Source organism: Dendrobates tinctorius, unplaced genomic scaffold, assembly GCF_039654945.1.
Source record: "Dendrobates tinctorius isolate UK_male_01 unplaced genomic scaffold, ASM3965494v1 ptg000250l, whole genome shotgun sequence".
NCBI classification, from domain to species: Eukaryota; Metazoa; Chordata; class Amphibia; order Anura; family Dendrobatidae; genus Dendrobates; species Dendrobates tinctorius.
The window spans coordinates 58,017,765-58,036,932 of NW_027361917.1; positions in this window are offsets into that span (position 1 = coordinate 58,017,765).

The window sequence follows — 19,168 nt, forward strand, 5'->3', positions numbered from 1 at the left end:
ATGAGGGTGTAGTTATTTCCGCCATCTCACCCAATTTGAGATGTGCCCTGTAGGAATTTCAGGAGGACAAACCTGAACGTTGCCCTAAGGGAAAATTGTATGTCCCTGACCAGTGGAGGAAGAGAGTAATGTCTGAAATTCATTGCTCCACGTTGGCTGGTCATCCAGGTATTTTTGGTACCAGAGATTTGGTGAGTCGGTCTTTTTGGTGGCCTGCCTTATCTTGTGATGTCAGGAATTTTGTGCAGTCCTGTGGGACTTGTTCTTGATCCAAATCCTGTTCTCGTTCTAGTGGGTTGTTGATGCCCCTGCCGGTGCCCAAGAGGCCATGGACCCATATCTCAATGGATTTTATTTCCGATCTTCCTGTCTCTCAGAGAATGACTGTTATCTGGGTGATTTGTGATAGATTTTCTAAGATGATCCATCTTGTACCACTCCCAAAGTTGCCATCTTCTTCTGAGTTGGTGCCCTTGTTTTTACAACAGGTGTTTCGATTGCACAGGACTCCTGAGAACATTGTGTCGGACAGAGGAGTCCAGTTTGTTTCCAGATTTTTAAGAGCTTTTTGTTCCAAACTGGGAATTTAGTTACCTTTCTCCTCTGCATTTCATCCTCAGACCAATGGGCAGACTGAGAGAACAAACCAGACTTTGGAGTCCTATTTGAGATGTTTTATATCTGCTGATCAGGATGACTGGGTCTCATTTTTGCCCTTGGCCAACTTTGCGTTAAACAATAGAGCTAGTTCTGCCACTTTGATGTCGCCCTTTTTCTGTAACTTTGGGTTTCATCCTCGATTTTCTTCAGGGCAAGTGGAATCTTGGACCTGCCCAAGTGTGGATACTGTGGTAGAGAGAATGCAGCAGATTTGGGACCAAGTGGTGGATAAGTTGTCCCTCTCTCAGGAAAAAGCCCAACGGTTTTCCAACCGGCATAGGACCATTGGTCCCCAGTTTAAAGTGGGTGATATGGTTTGGTTGTCATCAAAGAATATTCCTATGAAGGTTGCCTCTCCAAAGTGCAAGCCAAGATTCATTGGACCTTATAAGATTTTGGAGATTCTTAATCCTATTTCTTTTCGATTGGCTCTTCCAGCTACGTTTTAGATCCATAATGTGTTTCATAAATCTCTATTGAAGAGGTTTGTGGAGCCGGTAGTTCCTATGGCGGCGCCTCCTGACCCTGTATTGGTTAAAGGCAATGTGGAATATGAGGTAGAGAAAATATTGGATTCTCGTTTGGCTAGATGGAGACTCCAGTACTTGGTCAAATGGAAGGGTTATGGCCAGGAGGATAATTCTTGGGTCTCTGCTTCTGACATTCATGCCGATAGATTGGTTTGTGCTTTTCACCGGGCCCATCCTGATCAGCCTGGTGGCATGGATGAGGGTTTGGTGTCCCCTCCTCAAGGGGGGTACTGTTTTGAATTCACTTTCTGGCCTACCTCTGGTTACTGCTGAAGGTGGTGGAACTGGTCAGGTTGACGCAGGGGTTGCGAGTTCTTTTTCTGAGCTCCCTCTGGTGGTTACTTGAAGTAATGGAGCTGATCTGATTAACAGAGTCTTGCCACCTGATAATGAGCACGACGATTGGAGATTAGGGGTTTCAGACTGGATTTAAGACAGCCGACTCCCTCTATCCCTGCTGGTGATTTTTTCCTGCCTCCTGAGGTCTTGGTTTACAGCTCAGTCCCTGCATGCTCAGCTAAGTGTTCTTTTGCTATTCTGTTCACATTTGATCTGGTTTTGTCTATTTCAGTTTTGTGTGGGTCAGCCAGCTTCGGCTGGGACGGTGCTGAATCACCATCCATATGTTACTGCTTGTGCCTTTTTGTTTTTGTCCCTTATTAGATTGGCCTCTTTTTGCTCTGCTTTCAGAATATACCAGAGTGCTGATATAGTGGGCGAAGTCGTGTGACTTCAGTATTTTTGCATCAGACGTGTTGGACCTTTTTGCAGGGATTTTTGTGTGATTGCAGACAGTGTCTTTCCTTTCCTGTCCTGTCTAGTCAGTGTGGGCCTCATCTTTTGCTCAGTCTATTTTCCTACCTGCATTTGTGTTTTCATCTTGTCTCACCGACAATATATGTTTGGGGGCTATCTATTCCTTTGGAGTCTGCTCTGGGGCAGTTTAGATTTCCCCTTTCTTGCTTTAGGCTAAGTTAGGTCTCCGGCTGTGCCGAGGTGTCTAGGATCATCATAGGCACGCTCCAAGGCTACTGCTAGTTGTGTGGATAGGATCAGGGGTCTGCAATCTGCTTAGTTACCAACCTGTTGTGAGTTAATTTTCCCCTTCACCATTGAGGTCTGATGAACTCCCTCTTCTGGTGAAGGAAGGTAGTGAGGCTGATTACCAAGCACCTGAGCTGGATGATGATGACTGGGTGACGGGAATTACTGACTGGATATAAGGCAGCCGACGCCCTTCTGCCTTGCTGGTGATCTCTCTGAGGGATTCTAGGAGACCAGCCTGATTCCTGCTCCTCAAAAGCTAAGTTTTCTGCACTGCCTTTTGCATTTGTGTTTTGTTTTGTTTTTGCCTTGTTTTTCTGAATTTCTGCCATTCCCTGCTGGGGTGAGTTGAATTCCTTTTTGCTCTGTTTTCAGAAAAGACCTGAGTGCTGATATAGTCTTTTTGAAGCCTAGCGTCTTCAGGACCTTTTCCCCTATCAGCCTGTTGGCCCATGTTTTGATAGGGTTTTTGGCGGATTGCAGACAGCAGCCTTTCTATCCTGTCCTATTTAGTTAGTTTGGGCCCCTCATTTGCTCAGCCTATCTTTCTATCAGTGTGAGTGCTTTTTCATCTTGCTTCACCGTCATTATATTTTGGGGGGCTGCCTATTGCTTTGGGGTCTGCTCTGGGGCAGTTTAAATTTCCCTTTCTGTCTTTAGGCTATGTAGTTCTCCGGCTGTGATCGAGGGGTCTAGGGCACCGTAGGAACCCCCCACGGCTACTGCTAGTTGTTGTTGATAGGTTCAGGGGTCTGCAATCCGATAGCTGCCAACTCCTCTGGTTTTCTGGACTTAGCTAGTATTTCTGTTTTTGCCTCCTACGGTGACATTCATAACACCAACCTCTCTGGTTTTCTGTGGCTTAGCTTGGGCTCCTCAGTGACCCAATCATAACAGAATCACCAGCCATAAACATTAAAGAAACAGAGAGAAAGAAAGAACAGAGAAATAAAGAAACAGATAGAGAAAGAAAGATTCTATAAAGATACTATAGCAGCCCGACTCCCATTGAAGTGCCCACCTGAGTCTCCCGTTGCAGGACATTTCATGATCCGCTCACATGGCCGGCATCCCTGATTCCAAGGTGATCCTCCTGTCTGCGCTGACAGAGGAGGACACGGTGATGGATCTGAAGCATTCCTGGTTCCTCCTCATGAAATTACCTCATTTCCGGTACGCTTCCAGCACCTCACTTCCGGTGGAACGTCATGTGTGAGTTTTAAAGTGCTCCTTGGGGCTCCGCCGTGTACTCCTGTGTCCGTGAGAAACACCCCCTTTTAGATGCCTCGTACACACTTGGCTCCACTCCGTACATCCAGTACACATATGGCTCCACTCCACACACACACGGCTCCGCATACCCCATACACACGTGGCTCCACTCCAGACACCAAGTACACATGCGACTCCGCTCCGTACACCGAGTACATGTGTGGTTCCACTCTGTACACCGAGTACACACGGGAATCTGCTCCGTACACGTGTGGTTCCGCTCCGTACACCGAGTACACACGCGGCTCCACTCCATACACACGCGACTCTGCTCCGTACACTCCGTACACATGTGGCTCCGCTCCGTACTCCCCATACATGCGTTGTTCCACTCTGTACACCTCTTAAACATGCGGCTCCGCTCCTTACACCTCGTACACATGCGGCGCTGCTCCCCACACCTTGTACACACGTGGCTCCGCTCTGTACACCTCATACACACGTGACTCCTCTCCGTACACCTCGTACACACACGGCTCCGCTCCATACACCTCGTACACGTGCGGCCCCACTCCGTACACCTCATACACGCATGGCTTTGCTCCGTACACCTCGTACACACACACAGCTCTGCTCCGTACACCTCGTACACACATGGCTCTGCTCCGTACACCTCGTACACACACGGCTCTGCTACATCCACACTGAAAACCTCTCCTGACCCCACACAGAAACTTTACCTCATCCAGCATGACAACCAGCACAGCAGACCAGACTCCTGCAGAGTGCAGACAGACATGGAAGCAAACACAGCCCCTGATCATGTAACCCCTGACTCCTCCTCTCTCACAGGTCCTGTGCGCACAGAACACACACAGCCCAGCCACATAGACACGGAGGGCCCTGATCATGTGACCCCTGACTCCTCCCCTCTCACAGGTCCTCTGCGCAGCCACATCATTGCATGCTGTGGTGCGTCTATCTGGGACGGCGAGCATGGCATCAGTGGATGGGGGCGTTGTGTGGCGGCTCAGTGCAATGCGGGATAAATACCGTCACGGGCGGGACGCGGGAGGGGCGTGTCAAAAACGGGATGTCCCATGGGAATCGGGACGCTTGGGAGCTAAGCTTATTGGATCTATCATTTAAATACTATAATCCCTGGTGGCCTTAATAAAAGAAATGAATGATCTAATGTTACATTATTGGTAGTTACATATGTTGTATATATTTTTTCTTTCTTTTTTAAGTGTTTTGTCATATTTATATTATGGTTGATACTTTTAATCTGCAAAGGACCTTTCTTGCATGTCATGTGTTAATTCTCTCTATATAGAAACAGGTGTATTGGTACTAGTATGGCTTGGACAAAGATCGACAAGATCGAAACGCGTAGCCTCTGTCAGTAATTTTGACACTTTTTGAGAGCACATTCGCTATATGTGTATTTTAACATGATCGATTAAAGCAGAATTTTTTACGCAGCTGGAGCCTACAACTTTTTTCTACATTTTTCTACATCTGTCTATATGGAGTTCCGAGGATCTGCGGAGGTTACTGGTGAGCTGGCATACTTTCTTTTCATTTTTTGTGTGCAACTTGATTGCCATGCCACCAGTTTTTGCTCTTCTTATATGCAGTATATGGTATATATCTGATTATATTTTAAGCCACATAGTGTCCAACACGGATGGATATCTTTGTATATCCATGATTTTATATTTCTAATATGGCCACAGATCTGACCAGGGATCGATCCAAAAAAGCTGCACACGTTTTCTCCAATCAGTTTGAAACCAATGCTGGTACTTCAGATTTCTATGAAAGGTGTCCAACACGGATGGATATCTTTGTATATCCATGATTTTATATTTCTAATATGGCCACAGATCTGACCTGTAAATATGAGGACAGTAAACTCAAAGATGTTCAACAGGAGATGGATCTACTAAATTCCTACATGGTTGAATTTAAGACGTTAGCACAATTTGATTCTTCCATTGCAGCAATGAATCAAAAAATCACGGCTCTGGAAAAGAAATAATGGAGCGTAAAAAAAAGAAAATTTCACCAGAGATCTAAATGATTATGCTACAAATAAAGTCTATGACTGGGGGAATTGGGAGAATTTTAATAAAACTCCCAAATCAATTTTAAAGTATAGCCATGCTCACAACAGAAAAAAAAGTTATAAAAACAAAGTAACCAAACCGCATGTATACTTTATTTCGTCGGATCCGGATTCATCAGAAAACCGCCTGAGTGCATCAGATGTGTCTTTTAATGAGAGTTCCTCAGGCATTCCAAAAAAGCACTCTCGTCATACAAAAAAGGCAAAAGGCGGGGGGGCAGAATGCACCATGGAAGATTTGGGAAATATTACTCGCAAGAAAAAATATCAAAACAAGTAAAGAACTTTACTAATGTGCTGAACCTTTCTTCTAAAAATTTAACAACTGGACAAATGCAAATCTTATCACTGGGTCTCAATTTCGTACCAGATCAAGACTTTGACTTGTTTGCAACTATTTTGGATAGTAATAAATGTATGCACAATCTGACCATTAAGAAGCATTTCTTTAATGATCCAGAATTGGGAGTGGAAGACAACCATCAAATTGATGAAATTCCTGCAGAAATTAATAATGAATATACAAACATGGACTTTAACCCCTTAAGCCTCAAGGGTGGTTTGCACGTTAATGACCGGGCCATTTTTTACAATTCTGACCACTGTCCCTTTATGAGGTAATAACTCTGAAACGCTTCCATGGATCCCGATGATTCTGTCATTGCTTTCTCGTGACATATTGTACTTCATGTTAGTGGTAAAATTTCATTCAAATAACTTGCGTTTATTTGTGAAAAAAATGGAAATTTGGCGAAAATTTTGAAAATTTCGCAATCTTCCAACTTTGAATTTTTATGCCCTTAAATCACAGAGATACGGCACACAAAAAACTTGATAAGTAACATTTCCCACATGTTTACTTTACATCAGCACAATTTTGGAACCAAAATTTTTTTTTGTTAGGAAGTTATAAGGGTTAAAAATTGACCAGCGATTTCTCATTTTTGCAACAACATTTTATTTTTACGGACCACATTACATTTGAAGCCACTTTCAGGGGTCTATATGATAGAAAATACCCAAAAGTGACACCATTCTAAAAACTGCACCCCTTAAGGTGCTCAAAACCACATTCTAAAAGTTTATTAATCCTTTAGGTGCATCACAGGAATTTTTTGAATATGAAAAATGAACATTTAACTTTTTTCACAAAAAAAATACTTCAGGTTCATTTTTTTTATTTTACAAGGGTAACAGGAGAAATTGGACTGCAAAATTTATTGTGCAATTTGTCCTGAGTATGCTGATACCTGATATGTGGGGGGAACGACTGTTTCGGCGCATGGCTGAGCTCAGAAGGGAAGGAGCGCTGTTTGACTTTTTCAATGCAAAATTGGCTGGAATTCTGATCGGAAGCCATGTCACGTTTGGAGAGCCCCTGATCTACCTAAACAGTGGAAACCCCACACAAGTGACCCCATTTTGGAAACTAGACCCCCCAAGGAACTTATCTAGATATGTGGTGAGAACTTTGAACCCACAAGGGCTTCACAGAAGTTTAGAACGTACAGCGGTGCAATTAAAAAATCATATTTTTTCCACAAAAATGATCTTTTCACCGCCAATTTATGTTTTCCCAAGGGTAACAGGACCCTAAAAGTTATTGTGCAATTTGTCCTGAGTACGCTGATACCCCACATGTGGGAGTAAACCACTATTTGGGCGCATGGCAGAGCTTGGAAGGGAAGCAGCGCCATATGACGTTTTTGGCTGGAATTGAGATCGGACACCATGTCGCGTTTGGAGAGCCCCTGATGTACCAAAACAGTGGAAACCCCCCACAAATGACACCATTTTAGAAACTAGACTCCCCAAGAAACTTATCTAGATGTGTGGTGAGCACTTTGACCCCTCCAGTGCTTCACAGAAGTTTATAACGCCCAGGCGTGAAAATAAAAAAATCGTATTTTTTCCACAAACATGATCTTTTAGTCACCAATTTTTTTATTTTCCCAAGGGTACCAGGAGAAATTGGACCCCAAAAGTTGTTGTCCAATTTGTCCTGAGTACGCTGATACCCCATATGTGGGAGAAAACTACTGTATGGGCACACGTCGGGGCTCGAAAAGGAAGTAGTGACGTCTTGGAATGCAGACTTTGATGGAATGGTCTGCGGGTGTCATGTTGCCTTTGGAGAGCCCCTAAGGTACCTAAACAGTGGAAACCCCCCACAAATGACCCCATTTTGGAAACTAGACTGCCTAAGGAACTTATCTAGATGTGTGGTGAGCACTTTGAACCCCCAAGGGCTTCACAGAAGTTCATAGTACCCGGGCATGAAAATAAAAAAATCGTATTTTTTCCACAAACATGATCTTTTAGTCCCCATTTTTCTTATTTTCCCAAGGGTAACAGGAGAAATTGGACACCAAAAGTTGTTGTCCAATTAGTCCTGAGTACGCTGATACCCCATATGTGGGAGAAAACTACTGTATGGGCACACGTCGGGTCTCGGAAGGGAAGTAGTGACGCTTTGGAATGCAGACTTTGATGGAATGGTCTGCGGGTGTCATGTGCGTTTGGAGAGCCCCTGATGTACCTAAACTAGAGTTGAGCGAAACGGGTCAAAAAATTTCAAAAGTCGCCGACTTTTAGCAAAGTCGGGTTTCATGAAACGAAACCCGACCCTAGGATGAGGTCGGCCACGAGGTCGGCGACTTACGCGCCAAAGTCGCGTTTCAAAAGTTTGTTTTGCGCTCTTTTTCAGCCAATCAGGATCCACGGACACTGTGGGCAACGTGATGACATAGTCAGGGGTCACCACCATCTTTCAGAAGGGCATGCAAGTGATTGGCTTGCTTTGGTGGGCGTCACAGGGGGTATAAAAGGGCGTGCACGCCGACCTCCATCTTACTTCTGCCGATCTCAGTATAGGGAGAGGTTGCTGCTGATTCTGTAGGGAGAGCGTTAGGCAGGGAAGAAGACAAAAAAACTGCTTCTGCTGCTAGCGATTTGGCCTGCACAACACACCAGTCACTGTGTGTGCAGTGCAAGGGGAGGCTATATAGTGGTGTATCAGTGGTGTTGGTTGTTGGGCTGCCTTCTAAGGCTTCCTGACATTCCTGCATTGCTGTTTACCCACTGCTCCGCAAACTGCTTTTTTAAAAGCAATCCCAATTTTTTTTTTTTGTCCTGCTGAGAAGAAAAAAAAACTGCTTCTGATGCTAGCAATTTGGCCTGCAAAACACACCAGTCACTGTGTGTGCAGTGCAAGGGGAGGCTATATTGTGGTGTATCAGTGGTGTTGGTTGTTGGGCTGCCTTTTAAGGCTTCCTGACAGGCTGGCATTGCTGTTTACCCACTGCTCTGCAAACTGCTTTTTTAAAAGCAATCCAATCTCCCTTATCCTCTAGTCACTTTTGTCACAGCTGTGCCATCGAGCCTGTGACATAGCGCTCAGATATCAGTGGGCCTCACACAATCCAAAAGTGTCCAGTGTCCAAAAGTGTGTGCAGAGATTCAAAATCTCCCTTATCCTCTAGTCACTTTGGTCACAGCTGTGCCATCGAGCCTGTCACATAGCGCTCAGATATTCATTGGGCCTCACACAATCCAAAAGTGTCCAGTGTCCAAAAGTGTGTGCAGAGATTCAAAATCTCCCTTATCCTCTAGTCACTTTGGTCACAGCTGTGCCATCGAGCCTGTCACATAGCGCTCAGATATTCATTGGGCCTCACAAAATCCAAAAGTGTCCAGTGTCCAAAAGTTTGTGCAGAGATTCAAAATCTCCCTTATCCTCTAGTCACTTTGGTCACAGCTGTGCCATCGAGCCTGTCACATAGCGCTCAGATATTCATTGGGCCTCACACAATCCAAAAGTGTCCAGTGTCCAAAAGTGTGTGCAGAGATTCAAAATCTCCCTTATCCTCTAGTCACTTTGGTCACAGCTGTGCCATCGAGCCTGTCACATAGCGCTCAGATATTCATTGGGCCTCACACAATCCAAAAGTGTCCAGTGTCCAAAAGTGTGTGCAGAGATTCAAAATCTCCCTTATCCTCTAGTCACTTTGGTCACAGCTGTGCCATCGAGCCTGTCACATAGCGCTCAGATATTCATTGGGCCTCACACAATCCAAAACTGTCCAGTGTCCAAAAGTGTGTGCAGAGATTCAAAATCTCCCTTATCCTCTAGTCACTTTGGTCACAGCTGTGCCATCGAGCCTGTCACATAGCGCTCAGATATTCATTGGGCCTCACACAATCCAAAAGTGAATAGTGTCCAAAAGTGTGTGCAGAGATTGAAAATCTCCCTTATCCTCTAGTCACTTTGGTCACAGCTGTGCCATCGAGCCTGTCACATAGCGCTCAGATATTCATTGGGCCTCACACAATCCAAAAGTGTCCAGTGTCCAAAAGTGTGTGCAGATTCAAAATCTCCCTTATCCTCTAGTCACTTTGGTCACAGCTGTGCCATCGAGCCTGTCACATAGCGCTCAGATATTCATTGGGCCTCACACAATCCAAAAGTGAATAGTGTCCAAAAGTGTGTGCAGAGATTGAAAATCTCCCTTATCCTCTAGTCACTTTGGTCACAGCTGTGCCATCGAGCCTGTCACATAGCGCTCAGATATTCATTGGGCCTCACACAATCCAAAAGTGTCCAGTGTCCAAAAGTGTGTGCAGATTCAAAATCTCCCTTATCCTCTAGTCACTTTGGTCACAGCTGTGCCATCGAGCCTGTCACATAGCGCTCAGATATTCATTGGGCCTCACACAATCCAAAATTGTCCAGTGTCCAAAAGTGTGTGCAGAGATTCAAAATCTCCCTTATCCTCTAGTCACTTTGGTCACAGCTGTGCCATCGAGCCTGTCACATAGCGCTCAGATATTCATTGGGCCTCACACAATCCAAAAGTGTCCAGTGTCCAAAAGTGTGTGCAGAGATTCAAAATCTCCCTTATCCTCTAGTCACTTTGGTCACAGCTGTGCCATCGAGCCTGTCACATAGCGCTCAGATATTCATTGGGCCTCACACAATCCAAAAGTGTCCAGTGTCCAAAAGTGTGTGCAGAGATTCAAAATCTCCCTTATCCTCTAGTCACTTTGGTCACAGCTGTGCCATCGAGCCTGTCACATAGCGCTCAGATATTCATTGGGCCTCACACAATCCAAAAGTGTCCAGTGTCCAAAAGTGTGTGCAGAGATTCAAAATCTCCCTTATCCTCTAGTCACTTTGGTCAAAGCTGTGCCATTGAGCCTGTCACATAGCGCTCAGATATTCATTGGGCCTCACACAATCCAAAAGTGTCCAGTGTCCAAAAGTGTGTGCAGAGATTCAAAATCTCCCTTATCCTCTAGTCACTTTGGTCACAGCTGTGCCATCGAGCCTGTCACATAGCGCTCAGATATTCATTGGGCCTCACACAATCCAAAAGTGTCCAGTGTCCAAAAGTGTGTGCAGAGATTCAAAATCTCCCTTATCCTCTAGTCACTTTGGTCACAGCTGTGCCATCGAGCCTGTCACATAGCGCTCAGATATTCATTGGGCCTCACACAATCCAAAAGTGTCCATTGTCCAATAGTGTGTGCAGAGATTCAAAATCTCCCTTATCCTCTAGTCACTTTGGTCACAGCTGTGCCATCGAGCCTGTCACATAGCGCTCAGATATTCATTGGGCCTCACACAATCCAAAAGTGTCCAGTGTCCAAAAGTGTGTGCAGAGATTCAAAATCTCCCTTATCCTCTAGTCACTTTGGTCACAGCTGTGCCATCAAGCCTGTCACATAGCGCTCAGATATTCATTGGGCCTCACACAATCCAAAAGTGTCCAGTGTCCAAAAGTGTGTGCAGAGATTCAAAATCTCCCTTATCCTCTAGCCACTTTGGTCACAGCTGTGCCATCGAGCCTGTCACATAGCGTTCAGATATTCATTGGGCCTCACACAATCCAAAAGTGTCCAGTGTCCAAAAGTGTGTGCAGAGATTCAAAATCTCCCTTATCCTCTAGTCACTTTGGTCACAGCTGTGCCATCGAGCCTGTCACATAGCGCTCAGATATTCATTGGGCCTCACACAATCCAAAAGTGTCCAGTGTCCAAAAGTGTGTGCAGAGATTGAAAATCTCCCTTATCCTCTAGTCACTTTGGTCACAGCTGTGCCATCGAGCCTGTCACATAGCGCTCAGATATTCATTGGGCCTCACACAATCCAAAAGTGTCCAGTGTCCAAAAGTGTGTGCAGAGATTCAAAATCTCCCTTATCCTCTCGTCACTTTGGTCACAGCTGTGCCATCGAGCCTGTCACATAGCGCTCAGATATTCATTGGGCCTCACACAATCCAAAAGTGTCCAGTGTCCAAAAGTGTGTGCAGAGATTCAAAATCTCCCTTATCCTCTCGTCACTTTGGTCACAGCTGTGCCATCGAGCCTGTCACATAGCGCTCAGATATTCATTGGGCCTCACACAATCCAAAAGTGTCCAGTGTCCAAAAGTGTGTGCAGAAATTCAAAATCTCCCCTGTCCTATAGACACCTTGTACCTTGTTTTACATTACTATATAGTTTGTTGGATTTTGTCTACATTTCTACCAAAAATGAGGAAGGCTGGTGGAAGAGGCCGTGGAATTGGGCGGGGGTTGGCAGCTGGTAATGATGGTGTTGGTGGTGGATCTGATGGTAGTGGCAAGAGCAAAATAGGACCGAATGCAGGAGGTGTTGAGCCTGCGTCATCATCTGGCTACATAAGGCCTCGAACGCTTAGTTTTCTAGGAGTTGGCCTCCAGCTCTATCGCCTCCTCTTCTTCAGTTGTAAAAAGTAAAAGCACTGAGTCGTCATTGGAGGCTCATGTTCATGAACCACACCTTTCCTTGTGTCCTTCACCCCAACCAAGATTGAAGGATGACGCAGGCCATACTACTGATTACTCCATGGAGCTGTTTTCACATACCATGCCTGGATTATCAAGTGAAATGGTGAATTACCCAGGCCAAGATGAATCTGACATGGAGTGCACTGATGCACAGCCGCTGATGGATGATTCTGCTTGTACATTCACTCAGAGCACTACATTGTCCTCGCAGTGTACAGAGCCAGATTCTGACCCTGATGAGACTCAGGTGCCCATTCCCACACACTATACCACCATACACGGTGACACAGAGGAAGGTGCACATGACATAGAAGAGGAGGTGATGGATGACCCAGTTGTTGACCCAGATTGGCATCCATTGGGGGAAGAGGGTGCTGCTTCCAATAGCTCAGATGAGGAGCATCCACAGCAGACATCGACATCGCAACAGCTGTTATCTGGCAGGCCCGGAGCACTCCAAAGACAGGTTCCAAACATTAAAAGAGTTGCTGGACAGCTTGTCCAGAGGGTCAAAAGATCACAGCGTGCTAGGCCGCAAAATGTCTGCCAAAGTAGGAAGAGTGCAGTGTGGCACTTTTTTGAACAAAATCCTCATGATCAGGCCAAGGTTATCTGTAAGAAGTGCGCAAAGACCTTTAGCCGAGGGAAAAATCTGAAAAATTTGAATACCAGTTGCATGCTTAGACATTTAACCAGCATGCACTTGCAAGCGTGGACACAACACCAAACCTCAAGTGCCACATGTGCAACTGATCACAACGAAGGTAGTCAGCAACGCTACATTGTTTCCCCTACTGTAAGCCCACCGGTTAGCACAGCAGCAAATGTTGAGGTGTCGTTGCAAGGCCACAGCAGTCAGGGAATCCCACTGTTATATCAATGAAAAACTGATTCTAGGCCATCAGAAAGAACACCAACTCCATCACCATCATCAACCCTCTCTCAGTCCGCCCTGTCCACCGCTACTTCCACCATATGCAGCTCTCAAGTCCAGCTCACCCTCCCAGACACTATGAGTAGGTCAAGAAAGTACTCACTCTCTCATCCGCGTACACTGGGTTTGAACGCCCACATTGCCAAACTAATCTCGTTTGAGATGATGCCCTTTCGGTTGGTGGAAAGCACAGCTTTCCGCGAACTCATGGCCTATGCAGTACCACGCTATGACCTACCCAGTCGCCACTTCTTCTCTCGCAAAGCCATCCCAGCCCTCCATCATCATGTGAAAGACCGCATTGTCCATGCACTCAAGCAGTCAGTGAGCGGAAAGGTGCACCTCACAACTGATGCATGGTCCAGTCGGCATGGCCAGGGCCGTTATGTGTCCATCACTGCGCACTGGGTTAATGTGGTGGATGCAGGGTCCACAGCGGACAGCGGTGGTGGGACAGTGCTGCCTAGCCCACGGTATAGGAAACAGTTGGCTGTAGGCGTTCGACCCTCCTCCTCCTCCTCCAGAAGTGAAAGCTCGTCCACAGAGCGCAGTCGTACGAGCACTCCATCTGCAGCTGCCACTGTTGCACACTATGTGTCCCCCTATCGAGCAGCTAGTGGAAAGCGTCAGCAGGCTGTGTTGCAGATGATGTGTTTGGGCAACAGACACACCGCCGAGGTGCTGGCCGAGTACTTGAAGCGACAAACTGAGTCATGGCTGGGCAGTGTACATCGTGAGGCAGGCAAGGTAGTTAGTGATAACGGCCGTAATTTTGTGGCAGCCATAGCCCTTTCAAAACTCAGCCATATACCTTGCTTGGCTCACACCTTGAACCTGGTGGTGCAGTGCTTCCTCAAAAATTATCCGGAGTTAACAGCCCTGCTCCAGAAGGTGCGAAGACTGTGCGCGCACATCCGCCGGTCGCCTGTACACTCCGTTCGTATGCAGAAGCTGCAGCGATTGCTCCACCTTCCCAACCACCGCCTCATTATCGACATTGCAACAAGGTGGAACTCCACCCTGCACATGGTGGAGCGGCTGTGCGAGCAGAGGCAGGCCATAATGCATTTGTGGGAGGATACACGGCCAGGCACTTTGAGAGCAGACATGGAGTTGACAGGTGTGCAGTGGTCGAAGCTGAAAGACCTCTGTAAAGTCCTTCAGTGTTTTGAGGAATGCACACGGCTGGTAAGCGCAGACGACGCCATCCTAAGCATGAGCATCCCACTTATGCGTCTGCTCATGCAAACTTTGACGCACCTTAAGGAGCAGGCGTCTGCAGCCAATGTTGATGAGGAGGAAGAGGAGGAGGGAATCCTTGATGACATTCAGCCATTGTCTGCTCAGGGACCTCTCCTGGACGAGGTGGAGGAAGAAGAGGAGGAGGAGGAGGATGATGGGGATGATTACTTAGGGGAGGAGGATGCATCTCGTGGGGCAAGTGAAAATGTTGGCGTGGCAAGGTCTGGTACAGGGTTTGTGCGTGACTGGAGGGATGTGGATTTGCCAGAAAGTGCTCCTCCAACCAGCACTTGCAGTGCATCATTGACACCGGGAACATTGGCCCACATGTCAGATTATGCCTTGCAGATCCTAAAAAGGGACTCACGCATTGCCAAAATGATGAACGATGACGACTACTGGTTGGCCAGCATCCTGGATCCACGCTATAAAGGCAAATTACAAAACATCATGCCACAGGAGAACCTTGACCTAATATTGGCTAATAAACAAGCAACTCTGGTAAATCGGTTGCTTGAGGCATTCACAGCACACAGCAGCGGTGATGGTTCTCACACGAGCCGTACGGGCCGGGGGCAGCTTGGCAGAGGTGTTCGTGGTGCACACAGCAGAAGTGGCGTTGGAGACAGGGGTTTCATGACAATGTTGTGGACTGATTTTTCAAGTACCGCTCACACAACTGGTAATACTGCATCGATGGAAAGTGACAGGAGACAGCAGTTGTCAACTATGGTTACAAACTACTTTTCCTCCCATATCGATGTTCTCCCACACAGGTCATTCCCCTTTGACTATTGGGCCGCTAAACTGGACACCTGGCCTGAATTGGCACAATATGCCTTACAGGAGCTCGCTTGCCCAGCTGCAAGTGTGCTATCGGAAAGAGTCTTCAGTGCAGCTGTATCAATCCTGACAGAAAAAAGGACCCGTCTGTCAACCCAAAATGTGGATGATCTAACTTTCATTAAAATGAACCACGCATGGGTTTCCAAGGATTTTGTCCCACCTTCCCCTGATGACACATAGGGTGACAGAAAAATGGCTTGCTTTGGTCCACCTCTTCCTGGGACTTGACCTATTTCACCTTTTGCATCAGCTGAATGTCCAACATCAACATATGCCACTTTCTAAAACTCCCTAACTGTGCTGCCTCCCCCCCCATGGCCGGGGTCACCACCTAGCGCATGACACCGTGCGAGTGCCGTTGCCCTGGACAGGTGGGTAGGCTGACTCTTGGGCGCGGGCACTGGTACAGGGTCCTTCATAGTGCAATCAAGTGTCTCTGACGGTGGTGGTGCACACCCGCCGTCAGACACACCGCCGTACTATGAGGGGCCCAGTGCCAGTACCGACGCCCACGAGTGGGCCCCCCTTGCTTGGGCAGGGCCCCAGCATTTGCAATCTTTACCTCTCCCTGCTCCCTGCTTTGACGCTGTGTAGTCTGGGCCGTCAAATCCATACTGTGCCTGACACCGTCTGAGCCTGCCTCCTGATGTATAGACATATATTTTGAATGTGTACGCTATCCATACATGTTATCCGGGGAAACGGTACCCTTTCTAACCTTTGTGCAATCACGTGCAATCCATACTGGGCCTAAAACCGTCTGAGCCTGCCTCCTGAGACATATATTTTGAATGTGTACGCTATCCATACATGTTATCCGGGGATACGGTACCCTTTCTAACCTTTGTGCAATCACGTGCAATCCATACTGGGCCTAACACCGTCTGAGCCTGCCTCCTGATGTATAGACATATATTTTGAATGTGTACGCTATCCATACATGTTATCTGGGGATACGGTACCCTTTCTCACCTTTGTGCAATCACGTGTAATCCATACTGGGCGTGAGAACGGCTGGCGAGCTGTTAAGCAAGCTACAGCACCTGTGGTTTGCACACGTAAGTTTTTCATTTTTTCAGGAATGACGGTTAGGCCTAATTCCGGAACTGCGGTTGACCTGCACTTACTGGGAAATCATTGTTCGCGGGTAATAATAATAATAATAATCTTTATTTTTATATAGCGCTAACATATTCCGCAGCGCTTTACAGTTTGCACACATTTTCATCACTGTCCCCGATGGGGCTCACAATCTAAATTCCCTATCAGTATGTCTTTAGAATGTGGGAGGAAACCGGAGTGCCCGGAGGAAACCCACGCAAACACGGGGAGAACATACAAACTCCTTGCAGATGTGGTCCTTGGTGGGATTCGAACCCAGGACTCCAGCGCTGCAAGGCTGCAGCGCTAACCACTGAGCCACCGTGCTGCCCGATTGTAATCAGTGATCCCCATCACTAACGTTGTTCAGCGGGTTTTCTGCACCTGTAAGCGACAAACGCTGGCCTTTTCAGTGTAGCGCACATGCAGCCACGGACATGTAAGGGCATGACACACCAGTTATTGGCCAATCTCATGTGCCAGAGCCTCACGTGTCCCTCTAGTAAGCCGGACTCGGACCGCGGGGCATGACGGAGTCTCGTTCGTTAACGGAATTAAGCTTGCAATGTGTGCATCTGTTCTGTAGCTGACATGGTTGAGGTTTCCCAGGTGGAGTCGAATTTAACCGTAGGCTCCACTCCTGGTGGTGCCCTTCTGGACATTCCTTTAAGGTTCAGCTTTGCAACCATACTGCCCACGTAAAACAAACACTTTGCCTTCATGAACGCTGTTTGGAGGGTCATGACTCATGGGAATAACGCCGCCCAATCAGTTAACCTGCTAGAGAGATCCTTCGTTGCTCCCAAGCATGATATCACACTCCCTAGGAAGAAGGTAATGCCACTGTGGCGACCGTACTCCTGGGGGCGACACAAGTGCACTGATGCCCAGCCACTGCTCGATGAATCTGCTGGTACATTGACCCAGACCACTACATTCCCCTCGCACGCTACATGACCTGAATCTGACCCTGATGAAACTCAGGTTACCCTTCCCATATACAGTTCCATCTTACACGGTGACAAAGCGGAAGCTGCAGATGAAAGTGCAGGTTCGTCCCACCCGCCATCAGACACACCACCGTACTATCAGGGGCCCTGTGCCAGTGCCGTCGCCAACGAGTGGGCCCCCCCTGCTTGCCCAGGATCACAGCACTTGCAAAGTTGAAATACTGTGCAGTGAGATGGAAGATGGGGACGACGAGGAGTCTAGACTAGTACAGGGATTCCCTAGCGAGGAGACTTATTTGATTGTTTTCAATGTTGGGACAGCAATTTTTGGGGAGCACTATACTCTGGAGAATGATAGATGGGGCCCACCATACACTGGAACATTCCAAAGGTGGACATCAGACACTGGAGCAGCATTTACAGGGCCCATTATACACTAGAGCATTAGAAATGGGGCCCATTATGTTTGGAGCATTATTTGGGCCCATAAGACAGTGGAGCTTCATCCATGGGGACCAACATATACTGTAGCATTATGTGGAGCTCATCATATACTGTTTCAAACATTATATGGGACCAATGATTCTGTATGGAGAAATAGATGGGCCTCGTCATGAGATGTAAAAAGTGAGGTATTTTTCATTGTACTATACCGCTATTTCTCTGCCGTATCGGAGCATGATGAGTTGTGGTATGTGTTAGAGGGGCGCTCTTTCGCCCAGGGCACATGAAAACCTGCAGCCAGCCCCCCCCCACAACTTTAGCCAAATAACCCCCATTTTTCAGTGCGTAACTTGTATTATGAAGTTAATTAAGGTTGACAAGCTTAAGTAAGAAGAATTGATGCTTTTGGCATTCAAATGGGCACTGTAGGTGTGTTTCCTGTCCTCCTCTCACTGCCGACTTTTATTCCCCATTGACTTACATTGGGTTTCGTGTTTCGGGACGACCCCGACTTTTCCCTATAATCGGACGATCTTGCTCGACCCGACTTTTGGAAAAGTCGGGTTTCACGAAACGAAACGCGACCCTAAAAAACCAAAAGTCGCTCAACTCTAACCTAAACTATTGAAACTCCCCACAAGCGACCCCATTTTGGAAACTCGACCCCCTCGAAACTTATCTAGATGTGTGGTGAGCACTTTGAACCCCCATGTGCTTCACAGAAGTTTATAACGCCCGGGCGTGAAAATAAAAAGATAATTTTTTTACACAAAAATGATATTTTTGCCCCCAATTTTTTATTTTCCTAAGGGTAACAGGAGAAATTGGACCCCAGAAGTTGTTTTGCAATTTGTCCTGAGTTGGCTGATACCCCATATGTGGGGGTAAAACACTGTTTAGGCGCATGGGAGAGCTTGGAAGGGAAGGACCACCATTTGACTTTTTCAACTCAGAATTGACTGGAATTGAGATCAGACGCCATGTTGCATTTGGAGAGCCCCTGATGTGCCCAAACAGTGGAAACCCCCAATTCTAACTCCAACCCTAACCCCAACACACCCCTAACTCTAATTTCAACCCTAACCCTAGCCCTACCCCTAGCCCTAGCCCTAACCCTAGCCCTGACCCTAACCCTAGCCCTAGCCCTAACCTTAATGGGAAAATGGAAATAAATACATTTTCTTTTAATTTTATTATTTTTCCCTAACTAAGGGGGTGATAACGGGGGTTTGATTTACTATTTATGGCGGTTTTTATATTTGGCA